At 32.9% G+C, this 20274-nt stretch overlaps 1 protein-coding gene across 7 annotated transcripts in view; it reads right to left on the minus strand.

Moving 5' to 3' along the window:
• Tsc22d1 (TSC22 domain family member 1) overlaps positions 1–20274 on the minus strand; it is a 154972-nt gene that overhangs the window by 129596 nt on the left and 5102 nt on the right. The window lies entirely within an intron of this gene.

Here is a 20274-nt window from a genome sequence, read left to right on the forward strand (position 1 = left end):
GATTTGAATACTGAATATCCCAAGAAATGTTTTCTAATTAGATAGTTCTAAGAATCCAAAACCTCCAAAGAGATTAGCAAAGTATTCCATAGCAATTCTTTGGGGATGGCTCCTTTACAGGTAAGAAATGCTTAAAACTAGAACATCAGAGGTATCTTACATATATTTCTTTTTCCCTACATAAAAATACCTGCTACAACAATATTTTTTAAATTATTAAAGAATCACCTTCTAGTCCCTTATAATCAATTTTCTTGATAAACCATTCCTTTTCACGTATATTTCAATATAAACCATAATAATTACTTAAGATTTCCAAATTAATGATATCTAAGTCAAACTTAACTTCAGTGATTAAGATAGCTAAAAACCTATGCAGAAATTAGAAACAAGATATGATTTTCCCAACTTTCCAGTTTTACTCCAATTCTTAATATCAATAACATATAGCTGAGTGAAGAAGCAAAAAGGAAAAGTCCATTTTGAAATAGAAAACACACCCAGTGACTTTTTTTCAAAGTTCACAAACACACTTCACTTTGAAGATGAAAAAGAACTCCCAAGAAATCCTATCTTGTACAGATTAATACTGAACTAACCTTATATCTTCTCTATCAGCATGAACTTCACATTTTACACCTCCAAACCCTTTATTTACTTATCACACCCTAACAATATATGTTTAAAAAATACAACCACTCTAAAAAAAAAAATCCAAAGGGGTATGTTAAACAGGAGAGTACACTGGAGATATGATCCTTTTATAAATGTCTCCCACATCAGATCATTTTTGGATTATATCTTTATTTTGTCTTAATTATCAAAACTTCAACATACTCATTACTCAGAAATGAATAAACACAGACTTCTCTAAGTATTATTTTGAGATCACTGGGGAAAGGTAGTATTTCTCTTGCTTCAAGAGTTAATAATTTGCCAAGACCCTAGATATGAAAATGTTATCATTTATACAGGAAAAACATACAGGCACTTTCAAAATGTGGTCATTACAAGAGCAGCCTTTGTGAGAATACCATTGACAGAGGCGCATAAGAATGATATAACAGGACCTTATCAAATTCTATTTTAATGAACAGCATTCTTCCCTGTGGTATTTTAAAAGGAAAAAAAGCAAGCATTCTACTGCAGGACTAACATGCTGTTGGAGAATACACTTCAAATCAAACCTAACAAATCAGTAATGCTGAGATGCTCCTTCAAATGAGTGTTTCAAATTTATTAATCTACCACTACAATAAAACCATTTTAACATTTTCTATAAATACAAATTTTTTAAGATCTTACTGAACACCCAGTTATACTCAAATCAGAAACAATAAAACTAAGCATTAATACCACTGAGAAATTGAGATATCAAATTAGACTACTTGCAATATTTGTTCTCAATGCTAAATTATTAAAATGAGCACAAATAACTTACTAGTTTTTTCTAACACCAAAGAAAAAGGGAAGGCTATACCTACTTCGAAGCAATGAAATGAGATGTAACCATTCTGCAAAGACCATGATTTCAATTCACTTGTGTTTTAACTGATCTAGGGTTAACCTTGCTAGTTTATAAATGTATGGATTACTCAGAAAACATGACATTCTACATGAGTTTGAAGCAGGATGTAACATCTTTTTCTTATCTTTTATCACTCATTCTCACCAGTTCTAAGACATTTGTATAAAACCAATTCTTTCACAAATTCCTCTAAACAGTAAGAAGAAAAGGAAGGAATACTTTTAACAAAAGCCGTCTTTGTATATCTCCAGCCCCAAGAAAAGTGCTTGGCACAATGAGTAGACAATTCAGTAAATATTTTACTATCTTTTTTTGGAGATTATCACTTCTATGATTAATTTTTTAATGTAGTCAACAGAAATTTCAAAGGTATTATCCAGAGATAATACATTGAAAGTCAAATCGTAACACCTACCATAGATGTTCTAGGGTTCTTTTCAGAGACTTAAAAGTGTCATCAAGTCAGATTATTGCCATAACAACTCCAAATTTTCAATTTCAAAAAGTACAGAATTTTTTCCTCGAACAAATGCAGTTGCCTTAGAAATAGCCAAGGTGTTGTTGTATTTTACATTGACTCTGTAGAAAAAAGGTTTTAAAACTACCAAAATTTTTTTTTGTTTGTTTGTACCAAGGATTGAACTCAGAACCTTGCGCTTGCAAGGCAGGCGAAAACTACAAATCTTGTATGTATTTTCAAATGGGATACACCTTTAAAAACCGTGGAACTTAAGAAACTGACAACATTATGATATGTATTTAATCATGGAAAATAATTTCCTAAAAGAGAAGTTGTAGAGAAAATGGAAAACCTAACTAGTAGAATGTTTTAAAGGCTCAATATCTAATCAAATTCCATTATAAATATATTTTCTCCTCTTTTTGGAAAAGATACTATCCAAAAATGTTACTGGGATTCAAGTTACTGTACTAGATTTAAAAGTCAAGCTTTGTTAAAAGATAAGCAGCAAAAAAAAAAAAAAAAAAAAGATAAGCAGCAAATAACTAAGACAAACGTGTCCTCATATTCCATCGACCAAGGTAAACAATGAAGTAGAACAGATGAAAAAGAATTCACAATGGAATACATTTTTAGAGCAGTTAATACATTACAGAAGATAAAAGCATTAACTAAAATATACCTCCATAAATTATTATCAACTGCAAAAATGGATAAAACTGCAACCTCAGAGTCAAGACAATGAAGCACAAAAATGCGTAAAATTGTCTGACTCTTCTGAACAAAAATGTTTATATATTTGACAAAAAGAAATAATTAATGAAAGCAATTTTAAGAAAATCTGTAATTTATTGACAATACAGTATTTTTTTCATTATTAGCTTATTCATTACATTTTACCTCTGTAATATCTTCTTTGCCTGTTTACTTCTCTAATATGAAATTTTTGGCTTTGTTCTTACGATGGTCAGCAGAGTCTGAAGTATGTATGTTATTTTAAAAGAAAGGGTTGTATTTTTAGTATTTTCTTTTTTTGGTACCAGGGATCAAACTCAGATCCTTGCGCTTGCGAGGCAGGCGGCAGAACCACTGAGCTAAATCCCCGGCCCTTTAGTATTTTCTTTATTCCAGGATCTTGGATTGTGCTACATTCACAAATGCACTCAGAAATAAGTGAACATAAAAGACTATAGCAAGAAATATATTTATGTTTTACGAATTAGGCTACCTTTACATCCTTTGAAAGCTTTATCCATTTGTGACAAGAAAAATGGCATATAGTCAATAACAAAACAAAAAGATGCTAAAGAATTAACTTTAAAAGGCTAGAATGGTCAAGCAAGAATGGATGCTAAAATTAGATAGAAGTACATGAGAAAACAGAATATTTACATTGAAAATCTCTCCCCCTACAAGACACTTATTAATTACAAAGAAAAAAACTGTAATCTGATAGTTCAGAAAAAACAGTAAGTACCTAAAACAAATGATCAAGATGACACCAGCTAAAGGCAAATCAACAGTACGTACCTGGCTAATATAAAGCACAGATAAGGTCAAACCATTATTTGTGTGGTATTCTGCCAAAAATGCACGTTGTCAACCTGACCAGGAGAAAATATGAGACAAACACGAAGCGAGGGGCCAACCTAACTAGTTAGTGCCCTTCAAAAGTGTCAAAGTCATGAAAGGCAAATAAAGAACTGGCCTCAAATGCAAGAGACATAACGACTTAGTACAACAGGAGATCTTGGATTAATACTAGATCAGAAAAAAAATCATTCAGAAGACAATGTAGAAAATTTCAAAAAATTTATAGATTAGTATTAATTTCCTGATTTCTATTATTTGTACAGGTCTATATAAGATATGAACACTAGGCAAAGCTGGGTGTCAGTTTATGGGAATTCTGCATACTACTTTTAGCAACTTTTTGATATCTAAAATTATTTCCAAAAAATTAAAATAAAAAATAGAATGAAGGGTCCTAAGTTTCAATCCCTATGTATTACTCACTAAGAAATTAAGAAATATGAATTTATATTTTCCCATTCAGATGAAAAATCAGTCCAATCTGTCATTAAATACTGCTTGCTGAATGTGGTGGCAGCCACATGCCTGTAATCCTAGCACTTAGATCAAGCCAGAAGGATTTCGGGTTCAAGGCCAGACTGGGCTACATCAGGAATACAAGAACAGCCCACACTACATAAAGAGACTCTGTACAAAACAAACAAAAAAGCTAGGGATTATGTGCTGAGCTACATGAATTAATCTGTATTTAAAGTAAAGACCAAAAAGAAGGTCATTTCCTTCCTCATCTCATTTTGAATCTAAAAAAACACTCAATACAAATGACATTAGCATTCAACATTTTGAATAAGAACAAGGTGTTTTCCACTTGGTGCTTTATCATAAAGTAGGGTACAGTTGTTTTCTTTTTTTTCTTTTTAAAGTCAGAGCTTATCTGTTTACAAAAAAAAAATCCTTTAATCTACTCTCGCAATTGTGTAGCAACTAAACCTGAGATGACTAAGAAGAAAGTCATGTCAGGACACATAAGGCTCAGAGATAGGACATCATGAACCTTAGGTCCATACCATCAAATGATCAGAAATTAATAAATCCTGTGTTTATCAAATACTTATCAGGTAGCTGATTTCTACACAATGAGACTACAAACCAGAGAACTTAAATGTCCAACTTGATATTCCAAATTTATTTTTATTTTTTTGATATTCCAAATTTAAATCCTGGGGAAAAAATTTAATCTGGGTGTCTTACTACTCATAGCTTTCATAACAGTTTGTACTTTCCAAACATTTTGGGAGCAAATTTTGATAGTCACAATCCATAGCTAAAAAGGAAAATACCACCAAAAAGAAAGCAGTGAAAAGGTATAAAGAACAAAGAAAATCACCACCAATTTTAAAAATATGATGATATATCATTTAGTTATCATTGTAATGGTTTAGTTACCATTGTAATGGCTATCAGTAAAACTGTAAAAGCTACAACATATCTTAGTTTAAGTACTACGAGTGCCAAAAATACCAGAACTCTTAGGTCAGAAATCTTCACATGTGGATATACCTTCAATAAGAAATGAAGCTAATGTATCTTTCTCCACATGTTTTAGTAAGTCACTGATTACATATTCAGATGCAATACCCATTATGGTATTTCTAAGTAGTAAAAAAAATATATTTCCATTCTTTCTTTAAAACTTGAATTCAGCTAGTTCTCTTAAGACTTTCTGTAGTTACCTGGTGATCCATCAGCATTCCCAAGAGCAAACACTCCTTCCGGAATTTACAAGTGTATCTTCAGAAACATATCCGTGATCATCTTTTTTACTCTTTAATAAGTCTTTTAGACCCTGAAAGACTTCAATGTTTCTCCTAAGACTCTGACATGACCTTTTGTACTTGAATTCCATTTCTTAAGTTATCATACATAAAAAACTGGATAAACAGTAGACCAGGTTTAACAGCTCCTTAGTTAAAAGCAACATTTAACTCTCCAACATCAGAAATCTAAGAATGTGAAGTTCATGAAGCATTCTATACAGATGACTACTGCAATCACTTCTAGGCCTTTTGGCTAAGATCAAGTGTAGATGACTACTGGAGCATAGAACAAACTAGTCAGTTTCCCTATCTTTGAACGTTTATGATAACTAGTTCCTTCTAACTTATTTATGGACAGATTCCCTTAGGAATCTACTACCACATATATCCCTAACAACTGCAAGCTATTTACAAAAACAGGGCTAATTAAATGAGCATTCAAATATGTCAGTGCTGTACTTCTCAAAACATGTTCTTAAACGTCTGCCAGATGTCCACTTGGTACACTTTGAAGTGACCACCGTTAAACTTTTATTACTAATATACATTGTAAACTTACAGAAAACAGGATGGTAAGATGGGCTCTAGTTGAAGCCTGCCATTACTTAACTACATGACTCAAGACATTTCTCATATATAAAATGAAACAAATTAACATTTCCCAATGTATTTGAAGGAACACTGGTTCTAACAAGTCAGTAATAGCTGTAACATGAGAAAAATGGAGAGTCTGCAAAATATAATTGTTTCTCTTCTGCAGAATTTCTCAGTCTTTAATAAACTAAAATGCAGTGTCAAACTCAAAGATGCAAAACAAAAAGCATTCCTCAAAATTTCTGGGTTTTAGGAATCTTTATTATTTTCCACTTGAGTATTACTACAAAAACACTAGTTTTGAAACTTTATACTCAATTTCAAAACCCTGTTCAACGCAACTTTGAAACTTAAAAATCAGATACTGACTCATTTATCTTATTAAAAACAAATGATTAACCCCATTCATCCTAAGGAGATACTCTGCAGTGTCATATGGGACTGAACATGGAACAGATGGTCTCCACATCATTATGGCCATCTAAAACACTCCAGAATAAAAAAGTCTGAAAATAACTTGATTCAGATAATGGATCTGTTTTGGAGATTAGTAAACTGCTATATGACATTCTATTTCTTCTGAGTACCTTCACCCCCGTAAGAAAAGGGGGAAGGCATGCTTAAAACTACTTGTTTTTATAAATTTAAGAATTTCAAAGCACTTCTCAAACATAATGTATTCCTAGCAGCATGGAATTCAGCAAAAGAATGAATTCCTAGTGCCTCCACTGTGTGTAATAAACTCATTTTTCTTTTATGTATCACATCTAAAATGGTGGTACTAGATGATTACCACTCTTAGGAGACCAGTCACTCTATATAAAAATTCTCTTAAGGAACCCCAGGTGAGAAAGGCTGCACCTAAAATGTCACAAAGACACAGAAAGAACCACTGATTTAGAAGGCTATAGCAGACGAAGCCTCTGAACATGTACATAAGCTTTCCATTTTAAATTACAGTGATTAACAAAGGGATGGTTCTTATTTGGCACTAGAGGAGCAGCCACCATCTTTACAGAGCTACCAAGAATAAATGAGCCAGGTTGCATTACAAACTTCATCTCTTTTAATCCTTCCATGCAGTGCATAACAGGTAAGGAAATTGGGTTTACAAAGGTTAACTCATTTACAAAGATTATATCATGAAGAGGTAGAAGAAACATCAGACAAGTTCGATGCTAAGGCTAGTGTACTCATTAAACTCTACCTCACTATGTTCAATGCTCACTATTGTATAGCTTTACTAAATCAACTAATTTGAACATAGAAGCTATCAAGCATACTATATACAGATTAACAATTGAGGGCAGAGGCTATAGTTGTTTGCCTAGCATGTGTAAGGCCCTGGGTTTAATCCCTACTACCGCAAAAAAAAAAAAAAAAGTTAACAACTGAACATGATATAGCTTAATTTGGATTCATTCAAAAAACCTATCAAGATCTTATGATGCTTCCTTGAGGTACCAGACAAAACTCTTGAAGAATACCATGTCTTTTCTTTGAATCCTTAGTACCTCTGCTAAGTGTTAGGTACATAACAAGCATTCAATATTTCTGAAACACGTCATCACAAGACCAGGAAAAAACAGAAATACTGTAAAAACCCTTCTAGACTAACAACTGCTGGAATTACCTTGGATTATTTTACTAAAATACTTTACATGGCTACATTCATAGATGTAGGCAATGAGCAAAGTGTCCAATGATGGAGGACTGTACCAGCTGTATAACAAATTATTACATAACTAGATCCGGTTCTTTCTCCTCCATCCCATTGTCTCCTTTTAATGGTCATCTACTCCTTTTTTTGTTTCTCTTGTTTTTTTCTCCCCTACTCATGTATTGAGACTCAGGCTACTGGCACCAATGGCATTTAGGTCCCACAGTAATATATGTAAATGAAGACAACTTGGTTTTGTTAAGCCAATGTGTCCACTTGTTAAAAGTTGTTTTTACACAATTTGATCAATTTCTAATAGGACTACAGATCCTCATGGGCTAAGAATTTGAGTACAATTTAAAAATAACTAAAACTTTCAATAGAGAAAAAATCCTAAGTGGATCTTAGCCCATCTATCTTAAAAAAGTAGCAGTTAGAACATTCTGTCTTCTCTGTAGTTGTCTACATGAATTGAGTAAAAGCACAACCAATAAGTAGTGTCCAAAAATGCAATCAACTTCTGTAAGAGATAAAATTACTACCTTTAAGCAGTTTTGAATTATTTTGTATTACTGGATGGTGAAAAGTGTAAAACAAATAAGATACATATAACTAGTAAATAATAAATCAAATCTCTTTAGATCCACAGTTCAAAAAAATTCAATCACTTCTTTCAATAGCTTCCATGTTTATAAATTAGGAAAAAAGTAATGAAAATGAAGGAAAGCAGTTCTATTGCAAAAACTCTGAATACTGTCTTGCTTGATATATCAAGCATGACATGCTTTATCATGTCTTCATTTGTTTATAAGCCAGGACAAACACTGGATTTAATCAAGTGCTCTTTTCTCTGGAAGGTATCTTGGCTTTTACTCTTCTGTTCCATTAATGAGATAAAATTCATTTACTGATTGCCTAATGTTCTATCATCTGTATATTTCTAAAAACAATCCCTGTTCTGTTTGTGTGTTCCTCTTGTAATATACCACTAGACTTAATTGGTGGTATTTTGAGGTTTTTGGGGTATTTTTTAATAAATGACTGTGGAAAAAACTGAATTAACAGAATAGCTAATATACTTGTCTTAAAAAGATAAAATTTTACCTTCCAGGATAATGAACAAATAAACAAGGTAAATCTTATTTTTCAACTAAACATTAAATCATTAATATAAATTAACACTTGCTTGTTCCAATAACAAATACATGATGCGAATACAAGCTGTAACAAAACTGAAGATGTGAATCATAAACTGTATTAGTATAATTCAATTAATTAAAGTGAAGTTTGTTTTTAAAGGCACTTTAATGAAATCTGACCAAATTAAGCTTAAAGAAAATTTCTGAATATTGCCAGTTTATGGTAAAAATTCACTGGAACCAACAGAAGGCTATTGATCTGATTTACTGAAATGTTCACGTCATGAAACTGAGTCTATACTTATTTTTCTGAAACTGGATTCTACTGAAGAAATTTCTCCTAAGTAAAAGTTTATTCTTTGGTAATAATTTTGGAAATTTTAATAATTTGGAATAGAAAATTCTTCTGAAACGTGGTAAGAGAATAACAAGTACAATTAAGGTTGAAGGAATCATCACTAGAAATATCAATCATTGTATAACTATAAAATAGATCAAAGGTTGGTTAAACCCATGGATGCAGAACCCATGAAAAAAAAGCAAGCAGAGGTTTCTTCAGACACTAATGTAAAGAACCAATCCTGAAATATTAGTTCACTTGGATTTCTTTTCTTACTAAACATATGTGGAACACATCTGTTTTGGATTAGATATAAATAAACCGTATAAAAACATTAAATTGATAAAAACTGTACCTTCAGAATTTTAAAATGAGATTGAGGAAAACAGATTTTGGGGAAAACCAAATTTTTAAGTTGTTGGGTATTTCCCCCTAAAATGAGAACTGAAACATTACTTTGAGGGAAGAAAAGATGGAGAGAATACAGTGCTTTTATAAATTAAGGAATCTGTTTTAGGAAAGGAATCTTGTGCTGAATCATTTTATAATGGAAATCATTATCCCTTTCATTTCGTTTTTTTCCCCTTCATTTCTTTCATTAATTAAAGAAATATAATTTTTAACTATCTTTCCTACCTCCCATTCGATTCCAAACTACAGATTCCTTTTATACTTAACTTCCTCGAACACCATTCAGTCAACAACTATTGAGAGCCAATCACTCCAGATTCAACTTCCAGTTATTTCCTAACACTTTCTAGCTGATAATAACAAACTTATTCTAGTAAATTCTACTATTCCCTTATTGCTGCCCAGATGTTTATTTCCCATTTTTATTAACATTTTCTTGTCTGAAACATTATCCTTTCCCCCATAACTTCTGAAGAGGAAGTTCAGGTAATGCTATCTTGATCCACCAAAGGTAAATTCTGTATTATGTGATCCAGTTACTAAAAAATGAGAGAATTCACTTAACTTCTCTGAACCTTTCTTTCATATATAAACGAAAAAGTTACATGAAATCTCAAGGTTTCCCATTTTAAATTTCTGATTCTTTGATTTCCTATTTCATGTTGCATAAACTTTTGGTCCTTATCCTATCATTCCATTTCCCAATGTAGATATTTTACACACCCCGAGAAGAAAAGAACCATGTTTGATTATACTTTTGCTTAAACCAAGTCTAGATATAATGATTTACACTTACAAGTAGTACTTAATAAATATACCCATTTGATAGCAGATAAGCTGGAGACAGAATTTCACATAACAGAGTAATATATCTATAAAGACCTCAATCTTACTACTATCAAAACAATTGTGTACCTTACAGCAACAGGATGGCAAAGTATTTGGCTATGATTCTACATCTATCCTGAATGTTTTTGTGATTTCCTTTCAATATATATCTGAATTCACCTATTTGACATACATTTCAGACATATTACTGCATACAGTGGTAAACTAGACATGCAAAGTCACTGTTCTCATGAAATGTATATTCTTGAACATAAAAGAATATCATCCCTATCCAAATTCCAAGATCTCATCAAGAGTATTTTGAGGAAATAACGTAAGAAATAGCTGCACGCTGTAGTTTGAATATGGTCTGTCCCCTCTGAAATTCATGTTGAAATTCAACTGCCATTGTGGTGGTGTTGACAAGTAGGACCTTTCTAAAGCAGAGCATTAAGTTGGGAAGTAGAGCATTAAGAGGGATTAATGCATCTCAGGACTGGGTTATAGTGAGAATGGGTTGTGATAATGTGAAGTTGCCCCTCCTGCTTTTTGCCTCTTCCCCTTGTACCTGCTTGGCCTTCTGCTTTTCACCATAAGTTAAAGTAGAACCAGGCCCTCACTAAACACAGTTGCTGATCTTGGCTCTCCCAGCCACCAAAACCAAAATAAACCTCTTCTCTCCATAAATTACTCAGGCTTAGGTACTCTATTATAGTAACAGGAAATAGGACTAAGCCACTGCTGTTCCTATTGCTTTCCAGTGCACTTAAACTGACTTAAGGAAGCAATCAGAATATTCTGGTTTGATAACATGCTGCAGAGGCAATAGAGCAAAGTTAATTAGTACAAACTCTGGAACCAGACTGCCTAGATTTAAATCCCTGTTCCCACTCAATAGCTGTATGACCTTGAATAAGATACTTAGTATCTCTGTTTTCAGTTTCCTCACATGTAAAATGAGGATAATCATGGTACTTACAATTCATAAGGATGTTCCAAGAATTAAATCAGCTAATATAAGTAACATGCTTAGAACACACAGGAGCATAATAAGCACTTTGAATTTCAACTATTCCTACTTAACTAGCATTACCACTACTATGACTCAATTGTTGTAGAGCTTATAAAAAAGCTAAAAACAATACATAACACATAGTAGGTAGTTGATATGTAATTGTAGACTAAATTAGAACCTGAATCTCTTTCTTCCTCTGTGAAACCTGAATAATGGAATCTTACCAACTTCAAGACTGTTGGGACTCAATCCCAAAAAAATCATACAAAAGTAGTTTTATTACTATCAGCACTAAAAATATATCACAGCTACATGATATGGAAAATTTAATGTCAGATATTATTTCAACTACGTTTATACCTTTAAAGCACTCCTAGTCAACAGGCTATTTGTTATGACATAAATACACACTAAGACAGTCTAATGAAGAAATCAGAAAACTTAGATGATCCGGGAGAGAACTAAGTCTTACAATAATGAGCAATTTTATAAACCCATCCATCTGTAATTCACTCAAAAAAGAATACTAAGGCATGTACACAGGATATCAGGAGTTCCTCAACCCGAATAGCCAGCTGGTATTACAAAAATAATTTGAGAGGCCTAGAAAAATAAGAGGCTATTTCATCTGTCTTCCCCACACAAAATTTAGAGTAACTCTTGTGGGTTCCATTGGTAAGGAAGGGCAGGATCATGTACCATGATGTAAAATTAATCCTTAATAAAACCAGGCCACAGTAGATCTCCCCAGTCAACACAAAAATAATTTTATGCCAGGCAACTGATTTGGCACCAACCAATATGAACACAAAGAAAGTGGCTCAGAGACTCTCAGAACTAACCTCTGATAATTACTACATGACAACATCATTTATTTTCCCTTGTTTTTAATTATTCCAACTTTAAAAGTGAAGGCCTAGCTGTGTGTGGTGGCACACGAATATAATCTCAACTACATGGGAGGATTACAAGTTCAATACCAGCCCAGGTAATGTGGGAAGACCCATGTCAAAATAAAAATCAAAGGGACTGGAGGTGTAGCTCAGTGGTAGAGTACTTCCCTAGCATGTATGGGACCCTGGATTCAATCCCCTGTACTACCAAAGGAGGAGGAAAAAAAAAGGGAAGCCTTCATTTTTTCACTTTAGAACCTATAATCAATAAAGTTTATTGCTAACTCTGATCACTACCAAACCTTTTCCATGGTTCCTGCCCCTCCATATAAACCCTAACCTCTGGCTTCATAAAGCAGATCACAGAAATTTTAAACAAGTAATTAATCAATTTTTACTAAATTATTTAGTAAGAAAAAACTCATAATACAAATAAGTAACATTTTACCAGTTAAATGTTTATACTGTTAACAGCTAAAACTGCATAAAAGGACTTCCAAGGTAATACTCAGACATTTAAGAATCATTGTATGTGAATGGCTGCACCAGTCAAAAGCAAAAAGAATAGCGATAATTCCAGTTTGGAAATAAATGGAGAATTGTTTCATTCAAATTGGAGACTTTTTATTGGCATAAGCATAAGTTAATACAAAATAAACATAAAACAAAATGCTTGTTTAAAACAGCTAACTAAGCACTGCTTTTTTGGCTCACAAACACAGCAAGAAGTAAAACAATTCTTAATCTATTAAAGGAGAAAATGTTGTATCATGATAATCTACAAAAACTTATTCAACTTTCAAATACATCAAAATAGTCTTTTTAAAATGTTTCCTTTTCTTGTGCCAATATTAACAATATATTTTCTTCATTAAACAGAGTATCCACTGTTAAGCACTGAAATAGGCTTTTGATATGTAATAGCCCACCAAACATACTTATTCATGAAGCTTGAAATCATCAGATAATCACAACACACACACACACACACACACACACACACACACACTCTAATTAAAAACTGCAGTATTATAAAAGAAAAGAACAAGGTACTTTCTGTCAGTAATACCAAAGAACCTAAGTTTAGATCGGTACATCAGAGACCTTTCAAAAGTGACAGGCTAAGAAAATGTAGGGAGGTGGAATAGGGGATGTTCAGACTAAACATGTGCAAAGGCCTTGAGGGAAGAATGGCCAGGTGAGAAACATGTCAAGTAGAAAGTAGGAGACAGTAGCATGATACAAGGCTAGGAGTACGGAAGTACAGAAAGTATTTACCTTAAAATAAATGGAAAGCCTTCAAGGGGATTTGGGCAACTGAGTTACATAAACAAATACCCACTTCTAAGAATATCATTCTGGTCATAACATACAATATTTGAGAAAGTTTATGCAGTAGGCTCAGTGAAGAAGCTACTGCATGCGCTACTTTAACTGAGAAGTGTTATGTTAGGCTAGAGCTGTAGCAGTAGAGAGGGGAAAGAAAAGTAATGGTCAAATGCAATGATGAGGAAAAGAAGCTATGAAGAATGACTCACATTTCTAAACAGAAGAACTGAAATTTATCAAATTAAGAACAATGAAAGAATAAGAAAATTTGAGAGGTAGGATAATAAAGGGTTAAGTTTACTACCTGTTAGGACTGAGAAGCCTTTAAGAATACAGAGACATTATTAAGACAAAGGACTAAAGAAGAAAATGCTGGACTAGTAGTATGCATTCAGGAGCTGATGCCATACAGACCATCTTTAAAGTCTTGGGAATTAGAGACAAGGTGTAAGTGGGAAGAGGACTCTGACATCCAAAAAAAACTAAAACAGTTTGATAGAAGAATCTGGAAGAGTCTGAAAAGGAGTGCCCAGAAAGGTGGGCAGAAAACAAAAATAAGAGTATCAGAGAAAGCAAAGGGAAGCTAAGGTCAATTATGCCTAATGACTGATGAAAAGTCAAGTAAGAGCTTTTGGGCAAACTGTAAAGAACAAATTGAGGTGGAAAAGAGGGGCATTCAAATACATGTGAGACAAGGAAACAACCTGAACTATAATCTAAAATTATTATATAATTATTCTTTTTAAATAGTGTAAAGATGCTTTAAAATTTTTACCACCCTGTAGCTTTCTTTTAATGAGCCAAGTATGTTTTATCACGACACACTCAACCCTAACCATGACACGGCAAAAATCAGCCAGGGATCAGATATTGCAGTACCCACACAAATCATCCTTTCCATGGTGTCATATTTTTATATTAAACTTTCTCAAGAAAAACAACTTTAATTCTAAAGCCAATGGTACAAAGACTGAACTGAAATTACTAGAAAATTAAAATGGACTTTCTAAAAAGAAACTTTCCATACAATTTCAAAAGAAACATGTCCAAATTAACTCAACATCCAGATGTCTACTGAGTTCCAGGCTCTGTGCTGTGATGACTTTACCCACTTTTTCCTGATCAAGGGCTTATAAGGAATTGTTACATTATACGTAAATTCCATGATTTATACTGAAACAGAAAGCAATTAATTGAGCCTTCCTGTTTTTTTGGTTTTGTTTTTTTTTTGGTTTTGCAGCCACTCTAACAGTATAGAATTGGTGATAAATATTCAATTGGGAAAATGGCTTTGAATCGTAGCTTCGCTTTACTGCCACATATGGCACATCTGCTAGACAACTCATTTAACCTCTGTAATAAATTCAGTAAGTTTCAGTTTATACACAAGTAAAATAGGAAAAAATTAATTTACAAGGTTACTGAGTGGTTAAATGTGATAAAATATTAACTAAATCTATTCTTAACTTTTTTCATCACTTCTATGAACTAAGTTATATACTATTCTTCTTTCTAATAAATATATTCTTAAAATTTATTTTCAGTATTTGTGATATCTTGGAGCAATGGCTTTTTTAAAATTAGCAGTATTCTTTACATTTAATAGTGCAGTATTCTAATGTTGAGATAGTTGTATAGCAACAGTTAGAAGACATTTTTACTCCTTCCCCAAAAGCCCCACTGAAATGACAAAAAAGGAATATTTTAAGATATAAAACTATAAAACCTACAAGAAATTGAGAGGTAAAAAACAACAACAGCAACAAAAATTTGGAAGCTGTAAATCAAATGAATAAGTGAAAAATTATTTAGCAAACAGTACAAAATCAAATCTTTAGCAAACAGAAAGAACTAACCCAATTCAAACTGCAAAATCCCCCAAAGGCTTAGGAATTAGCAATAGCACAACTGTGTGAGATGGGGCATGGCGGGGGGGGGGGGGGTGTCCCCAAAATAAGGAAGACTGAACCAGCTCCACAGATCCCAACTACCTCTCCCATGTATACTATCTGAAAGTAAAACACAAGATCTCAGGAAACTAAGGAAATCAGGCACAAAGAAAGTAGATTTCACTCCAAACAAGGCTGAAGAAATATACTTTGGGATGCTAACACTCATTCTCCAAGACCTTTCACTCTCTGTCTCCCTTACTACTTCTGCTCCTCTCAAGAATGCTAGTAGATAAGCCTTCACTTCTAGGCAAGAAATCAAAAGGAATTTTATAGGAATCAAATCAGCTAGAAGGAAATACACGAGATAAGGAGAACCCCAAACAAACAGCCCAGCAAGTTGTCACACAGTGAAGCTAAGAACTGACAAGCCTCACCACAAATTTCTTATCAGTATTTAATTCCTTACTCTTACATATGACTAGTAATTGTCTGAGGAAAGACTATAAAATGAAAAATAAAGATCAAAAGAAACAAACAGAAATCTGGAGAAAAACCACACAGAAAGAAAACAAAAAAGAAATCCAACATTCATGTAGTCAAAGAATTAAGAAAAGAATACACTAACATTATTAAAACAGAATAATACAGGATTAAAAAGGAACAAACAAGGAAAAAAGCTCTTAGAAATGAAATACATGATAAGAAAAATGAAAACTTAATAGAAATACAGCACAGAGAAAAAGAATGGTTAAAAGAATATAGAAAACCAGAAGACCAGCCAATAAGGTCCATTATTCAAATATGAGGAATTTGAGAAAGAAAACAAATACATAAGCAACAACCTCATTTAAGAAAAAGTACCAGAAGCTGAGGGAGTAGCTCAGTGGAAATGCACTCTCCTAGCATGCACAAGGCCCTGGATTTAATCACCAGAACCACAAATAAAAACTAAAGTTGTACTGTATGATTTCAATGTGGCCAGTGAGGCCTAAGTTCATTTTTTAGAGTTGCAGAATTCAGAAATGTTTTCAGGCTGAAAAGGCACATACCAAATACTCAGTGCCATGAATGAAAACAGACTCCCAAAAAGGTCCACCACTGTAAAATTTTAGAACATAGAAACAAACAAGGAGAAAGAAAATCAACACACAGAGATCACACACAACACACAAGAAGTCATATATTGTATGAAAATGGCTTCAGATTTCTCAAAAGTGGTATAGATGCTAGAAAGCAGTATTAGGAAATTCTAAGAAAACATACTTTCCCACCTGTTACTCTTTACCTAACCAGAGAATCAAACAAGTATAAAAGTAAACTAAAGCCATTTTAAAACACAAATAAATCAAGAAAGAAGACAACAATGGTCACTGGAAAATGGAGATCCAATACAGGAGAAAGTGAAGGGAATCCCAGGATAATGGTTGTGTACACTAGAAGGCAATCAGTCCAGAAAGGAAGTGAAAGAGCTATTACAAAGACTTCTCCTGGAAGATAAAACAGCTAACAATACTTGATGCCAGTACTGAGACATCTAATGATATGCAGACTTAGTGATAAATACAGAGAAAACTAAAGGGGGGAGGGGGAAGAGGGCAATAAACTTCAAACACATCACCCCAGCTGAAAACTGTTAATCAGCTCTTTAGTCCTCATACACTTAAGCACAAGCACACCATCAAGAATTACCAGACATCCAAGAAAGGGCTTTATCAAAAAAGGTAGAGCTCAAAAATACAAAAAATGGGAGGGAGCTATAAAGGAGAAAATACAACTGGAAAACAGACTATGCTGATAAACAAAAACTTGAAAGAAGAGAACCCACCAACATTTCTACATACTAGACAGCTAAGGATGGGGTGGGAGCTGGGAGGCAGCCACAGGAGATTGTACTGCACAGAAAAAGGATCTTTTATAAGAATATTGAGTAATCAATAGTAACATAATATTAACTATTGGAAGGAAGGAGTACTAGTAACAAGGGTGACCAGATAGGTAAATCTTCATTTTCTAACTAAGAAGTTAATGAACGAGACGAACCTGGGCTACATAGTGAGTTCAAGGATAGCCTGAACTACAAAGTGAGACCCTGTCTCAAAAAAATGAAACAAGTTAATGAAGCCCAAAACAAAACAAGGACTTATTTTATTTAACGAACACTTATTTAGGGCATAATGAATTAGACAAAGTTCTAAGGGTATTTCAAATTAATTTAATTCTAACAACTTTATGACACATACTTTTATTCCCAATTTTTAAAATGAGAAAACTGAAGCACAGAAGGGTTAAACAGCCCAAAGTTAATAAAACTAGCAGATGACAGAGGAAAGATCAAACCTAAACAATCTAATCCAGAGTCTGTGCTCCTAACCATCAAGCTGCGTTGCAGATCTCGGTGCAACTCAAGCATGTTAAAGTAGAAGGAAGTATCACAATAATCATCTGAAAGAGGTGAAAGCACTTCCAAGAAAGAAAATCTAGGAAAGAGGGCAGCTTATATATTCATTTAGTTATTTAGAATAACCATGTAAACTATTAACGCTTTAAATTGTATGTACATTTCAAATAAAAAATAAAAAACTTTAAAACTTACAATTTGGTATTTTATAGTTAAAAGTGTTCTAACTGATCCTACCACCCTTGGAAGTAGGCAAAAGGAATATTACTCCTATTTTACATGTTTAAAGTATCCAATCCTCTTTGATAAATATTTGAGGACCTACTATAAAACAGGCACTGTATTTAGAAGATATCTAGTCATCAATTTGCCTCAAGGAACACTGAAGAGCTTAGGAAGTCTTTTCAATCCACTGCATAAATTATACAATCCATCGATCCCCAGTACCAAAAAAAAAAAAAAAAATTACATGATCCTGCATCTCTAACAGCAGTGTTTAGATGAAAAACAACATACACTTTACCCGGAGACAGGAAAAACAGAGAAAGGTCTGCAGGTTAATTTGTTAAAAAAATATTTAGTCCCTCTCCTTCAAGAATTCCTAGTCTTGTGGGAAAGACTACTAAACATAATTATAATCAAATATAATGTTATTAAGCACTGCTAAAGCAGAGGAACATTAAGAAGGGATAGGAAATATCCCCTAGGGAAAGAAAATCCTGTGGAGGAAACATCTGAGCTGAGTCTTGAAGGATGAACAGAAGTTTGATAATTTCACATTAAAGGCTGTACTAACAGTCACAAAAAAAAATACTGGTTTTTTGGAGTAAAATAACTAATATTCCCATTCTTATAAAGGTAAGTTCATATTAAAGACTAAAACATCAAGCCATTTTAATAAGAATGCTTTTCTGAAAGATAAACAACCTTAATGCCTTGAGGCACATTTCTAAGCTTTACAGTCTACAATAGCCAAGTGAAAACTTTTCATGTCTGATAAACATTATAAAACCTAAAGTGATAAACATCATCACAAAAGATGATTAAATAACCACCTCATTCATTCTACCACCAAAAATTTATAGTTATTAACACTGAAATGATAATGTACCCATTCTCCAGTAAGAGACTAATGGTGACCAAGCCTAGAAGCTGTCAAGTGACACAGAAGCTAATAAAGAAAAGCAAAAATAATTAGGTATTTAGAGATTATATCACTTTTTTCTCGGGTCTTCTCCCAAGGGCAACTTTTTTTAAATATATATTTTTCAAAATATATACATGTTAGTGATCCTTTCTGTCCTTTTAGGGGTGAAATATTTTGATTTTAAAGAATCTGAAGGATACCATTCAAACAAAAATTTTCTGGTTTTGATTATTCAACTTAATGTCAACGAAGGTTCCAATTCATAAGTTCAAAACAAGTACATTCTGAAGGCAAGTTACTTTCGATCAGTATTTGATCATATTTCTTGTCTCTTTCTAGAATTTCAAACCTTTCTACATAATTTGCCCCTAATTATTCTTTAGCTCAATTACTACCTGGAAAATAATTTTGTGCTAATATCTTTAACTAGGAATCCATCCCTACAGTTAAAAACCCTAGACTTTTAACTATGAAACAGCTAAGTTTGGAAAACCCTACCACGCCCTCTATACCAATAGAAGGAAAAGAAGAAAAAGGTGTTATCAGGAGACCACAAATGATAATTAACAATATCAAAAAAGGTTTTCATTCAATGGGTAGGTTTCACTTGTCACTTATCTTTTATTTCTCTAAATTTAGCACCTATATACTTGTTTTTATACAGGGTTCACTCAGATCACAACCTTTATTTAGAAAACATGAAAAACTAGAGTAATTCCTTAAAATTACAGGTAAGTATCAGATGTTAAAAGTCAAACAATAATTATAATGGAATTATTAAGGAAGCTACCTCTTAGAAGTCTATCTTTAAAAGTACAGTTTCGTAAAAACATATAGCATACATTTGGCTAGTAATAAGATTTTAATTATATGCCCATTGGAAAAATAATAAAAAACTTGAAGGTAAAAATTTAACTTGTTTCAATTAACCATGTCTTTTCATTTTACCTTTAAAAAAAAACATGGAAACTTCACTAAAACATTTAGCCTTTATTTTCTTTTTCTAAAACTAAAATTATTTTCCAGTCAACTCAGCTTTTCCAAAGCAAAACCCACAAATAGATGTATAGAATATAAATGCTTCCACTGGTGTGATTGAAGTTCAAGCCCCAAAATCTTCAACTAATACTAAAATAATTAAATATCTCACATGCTTACTCAAAATTCCAGTGAAAATGAATAGACTTTTCATTAACTTCAATATTTTTATCAAGGTTAGCCAGACTAGCCGATTTATGAAAAGAATATTCCTTTAAAAAAATAAATCAACACGGACTGGATTTAGCTCAG

The sequence above is a fragment of the Heterocephalus glaber genome, unplaced genomic scaffold, assembly GCF_053883595.1.
Source record: "Heterocephalus glaber isolate CG9 unplaced genomic scaffold, H.glaber_assembly_v1.0 deba00001666, whole genome shotgun sequence".
NCBI lineage: Eukaryota > Metazoa > Chordata > Mammalia > Rodentia > Bathyergidae > Heterocephalus > Heterocephalus glaber.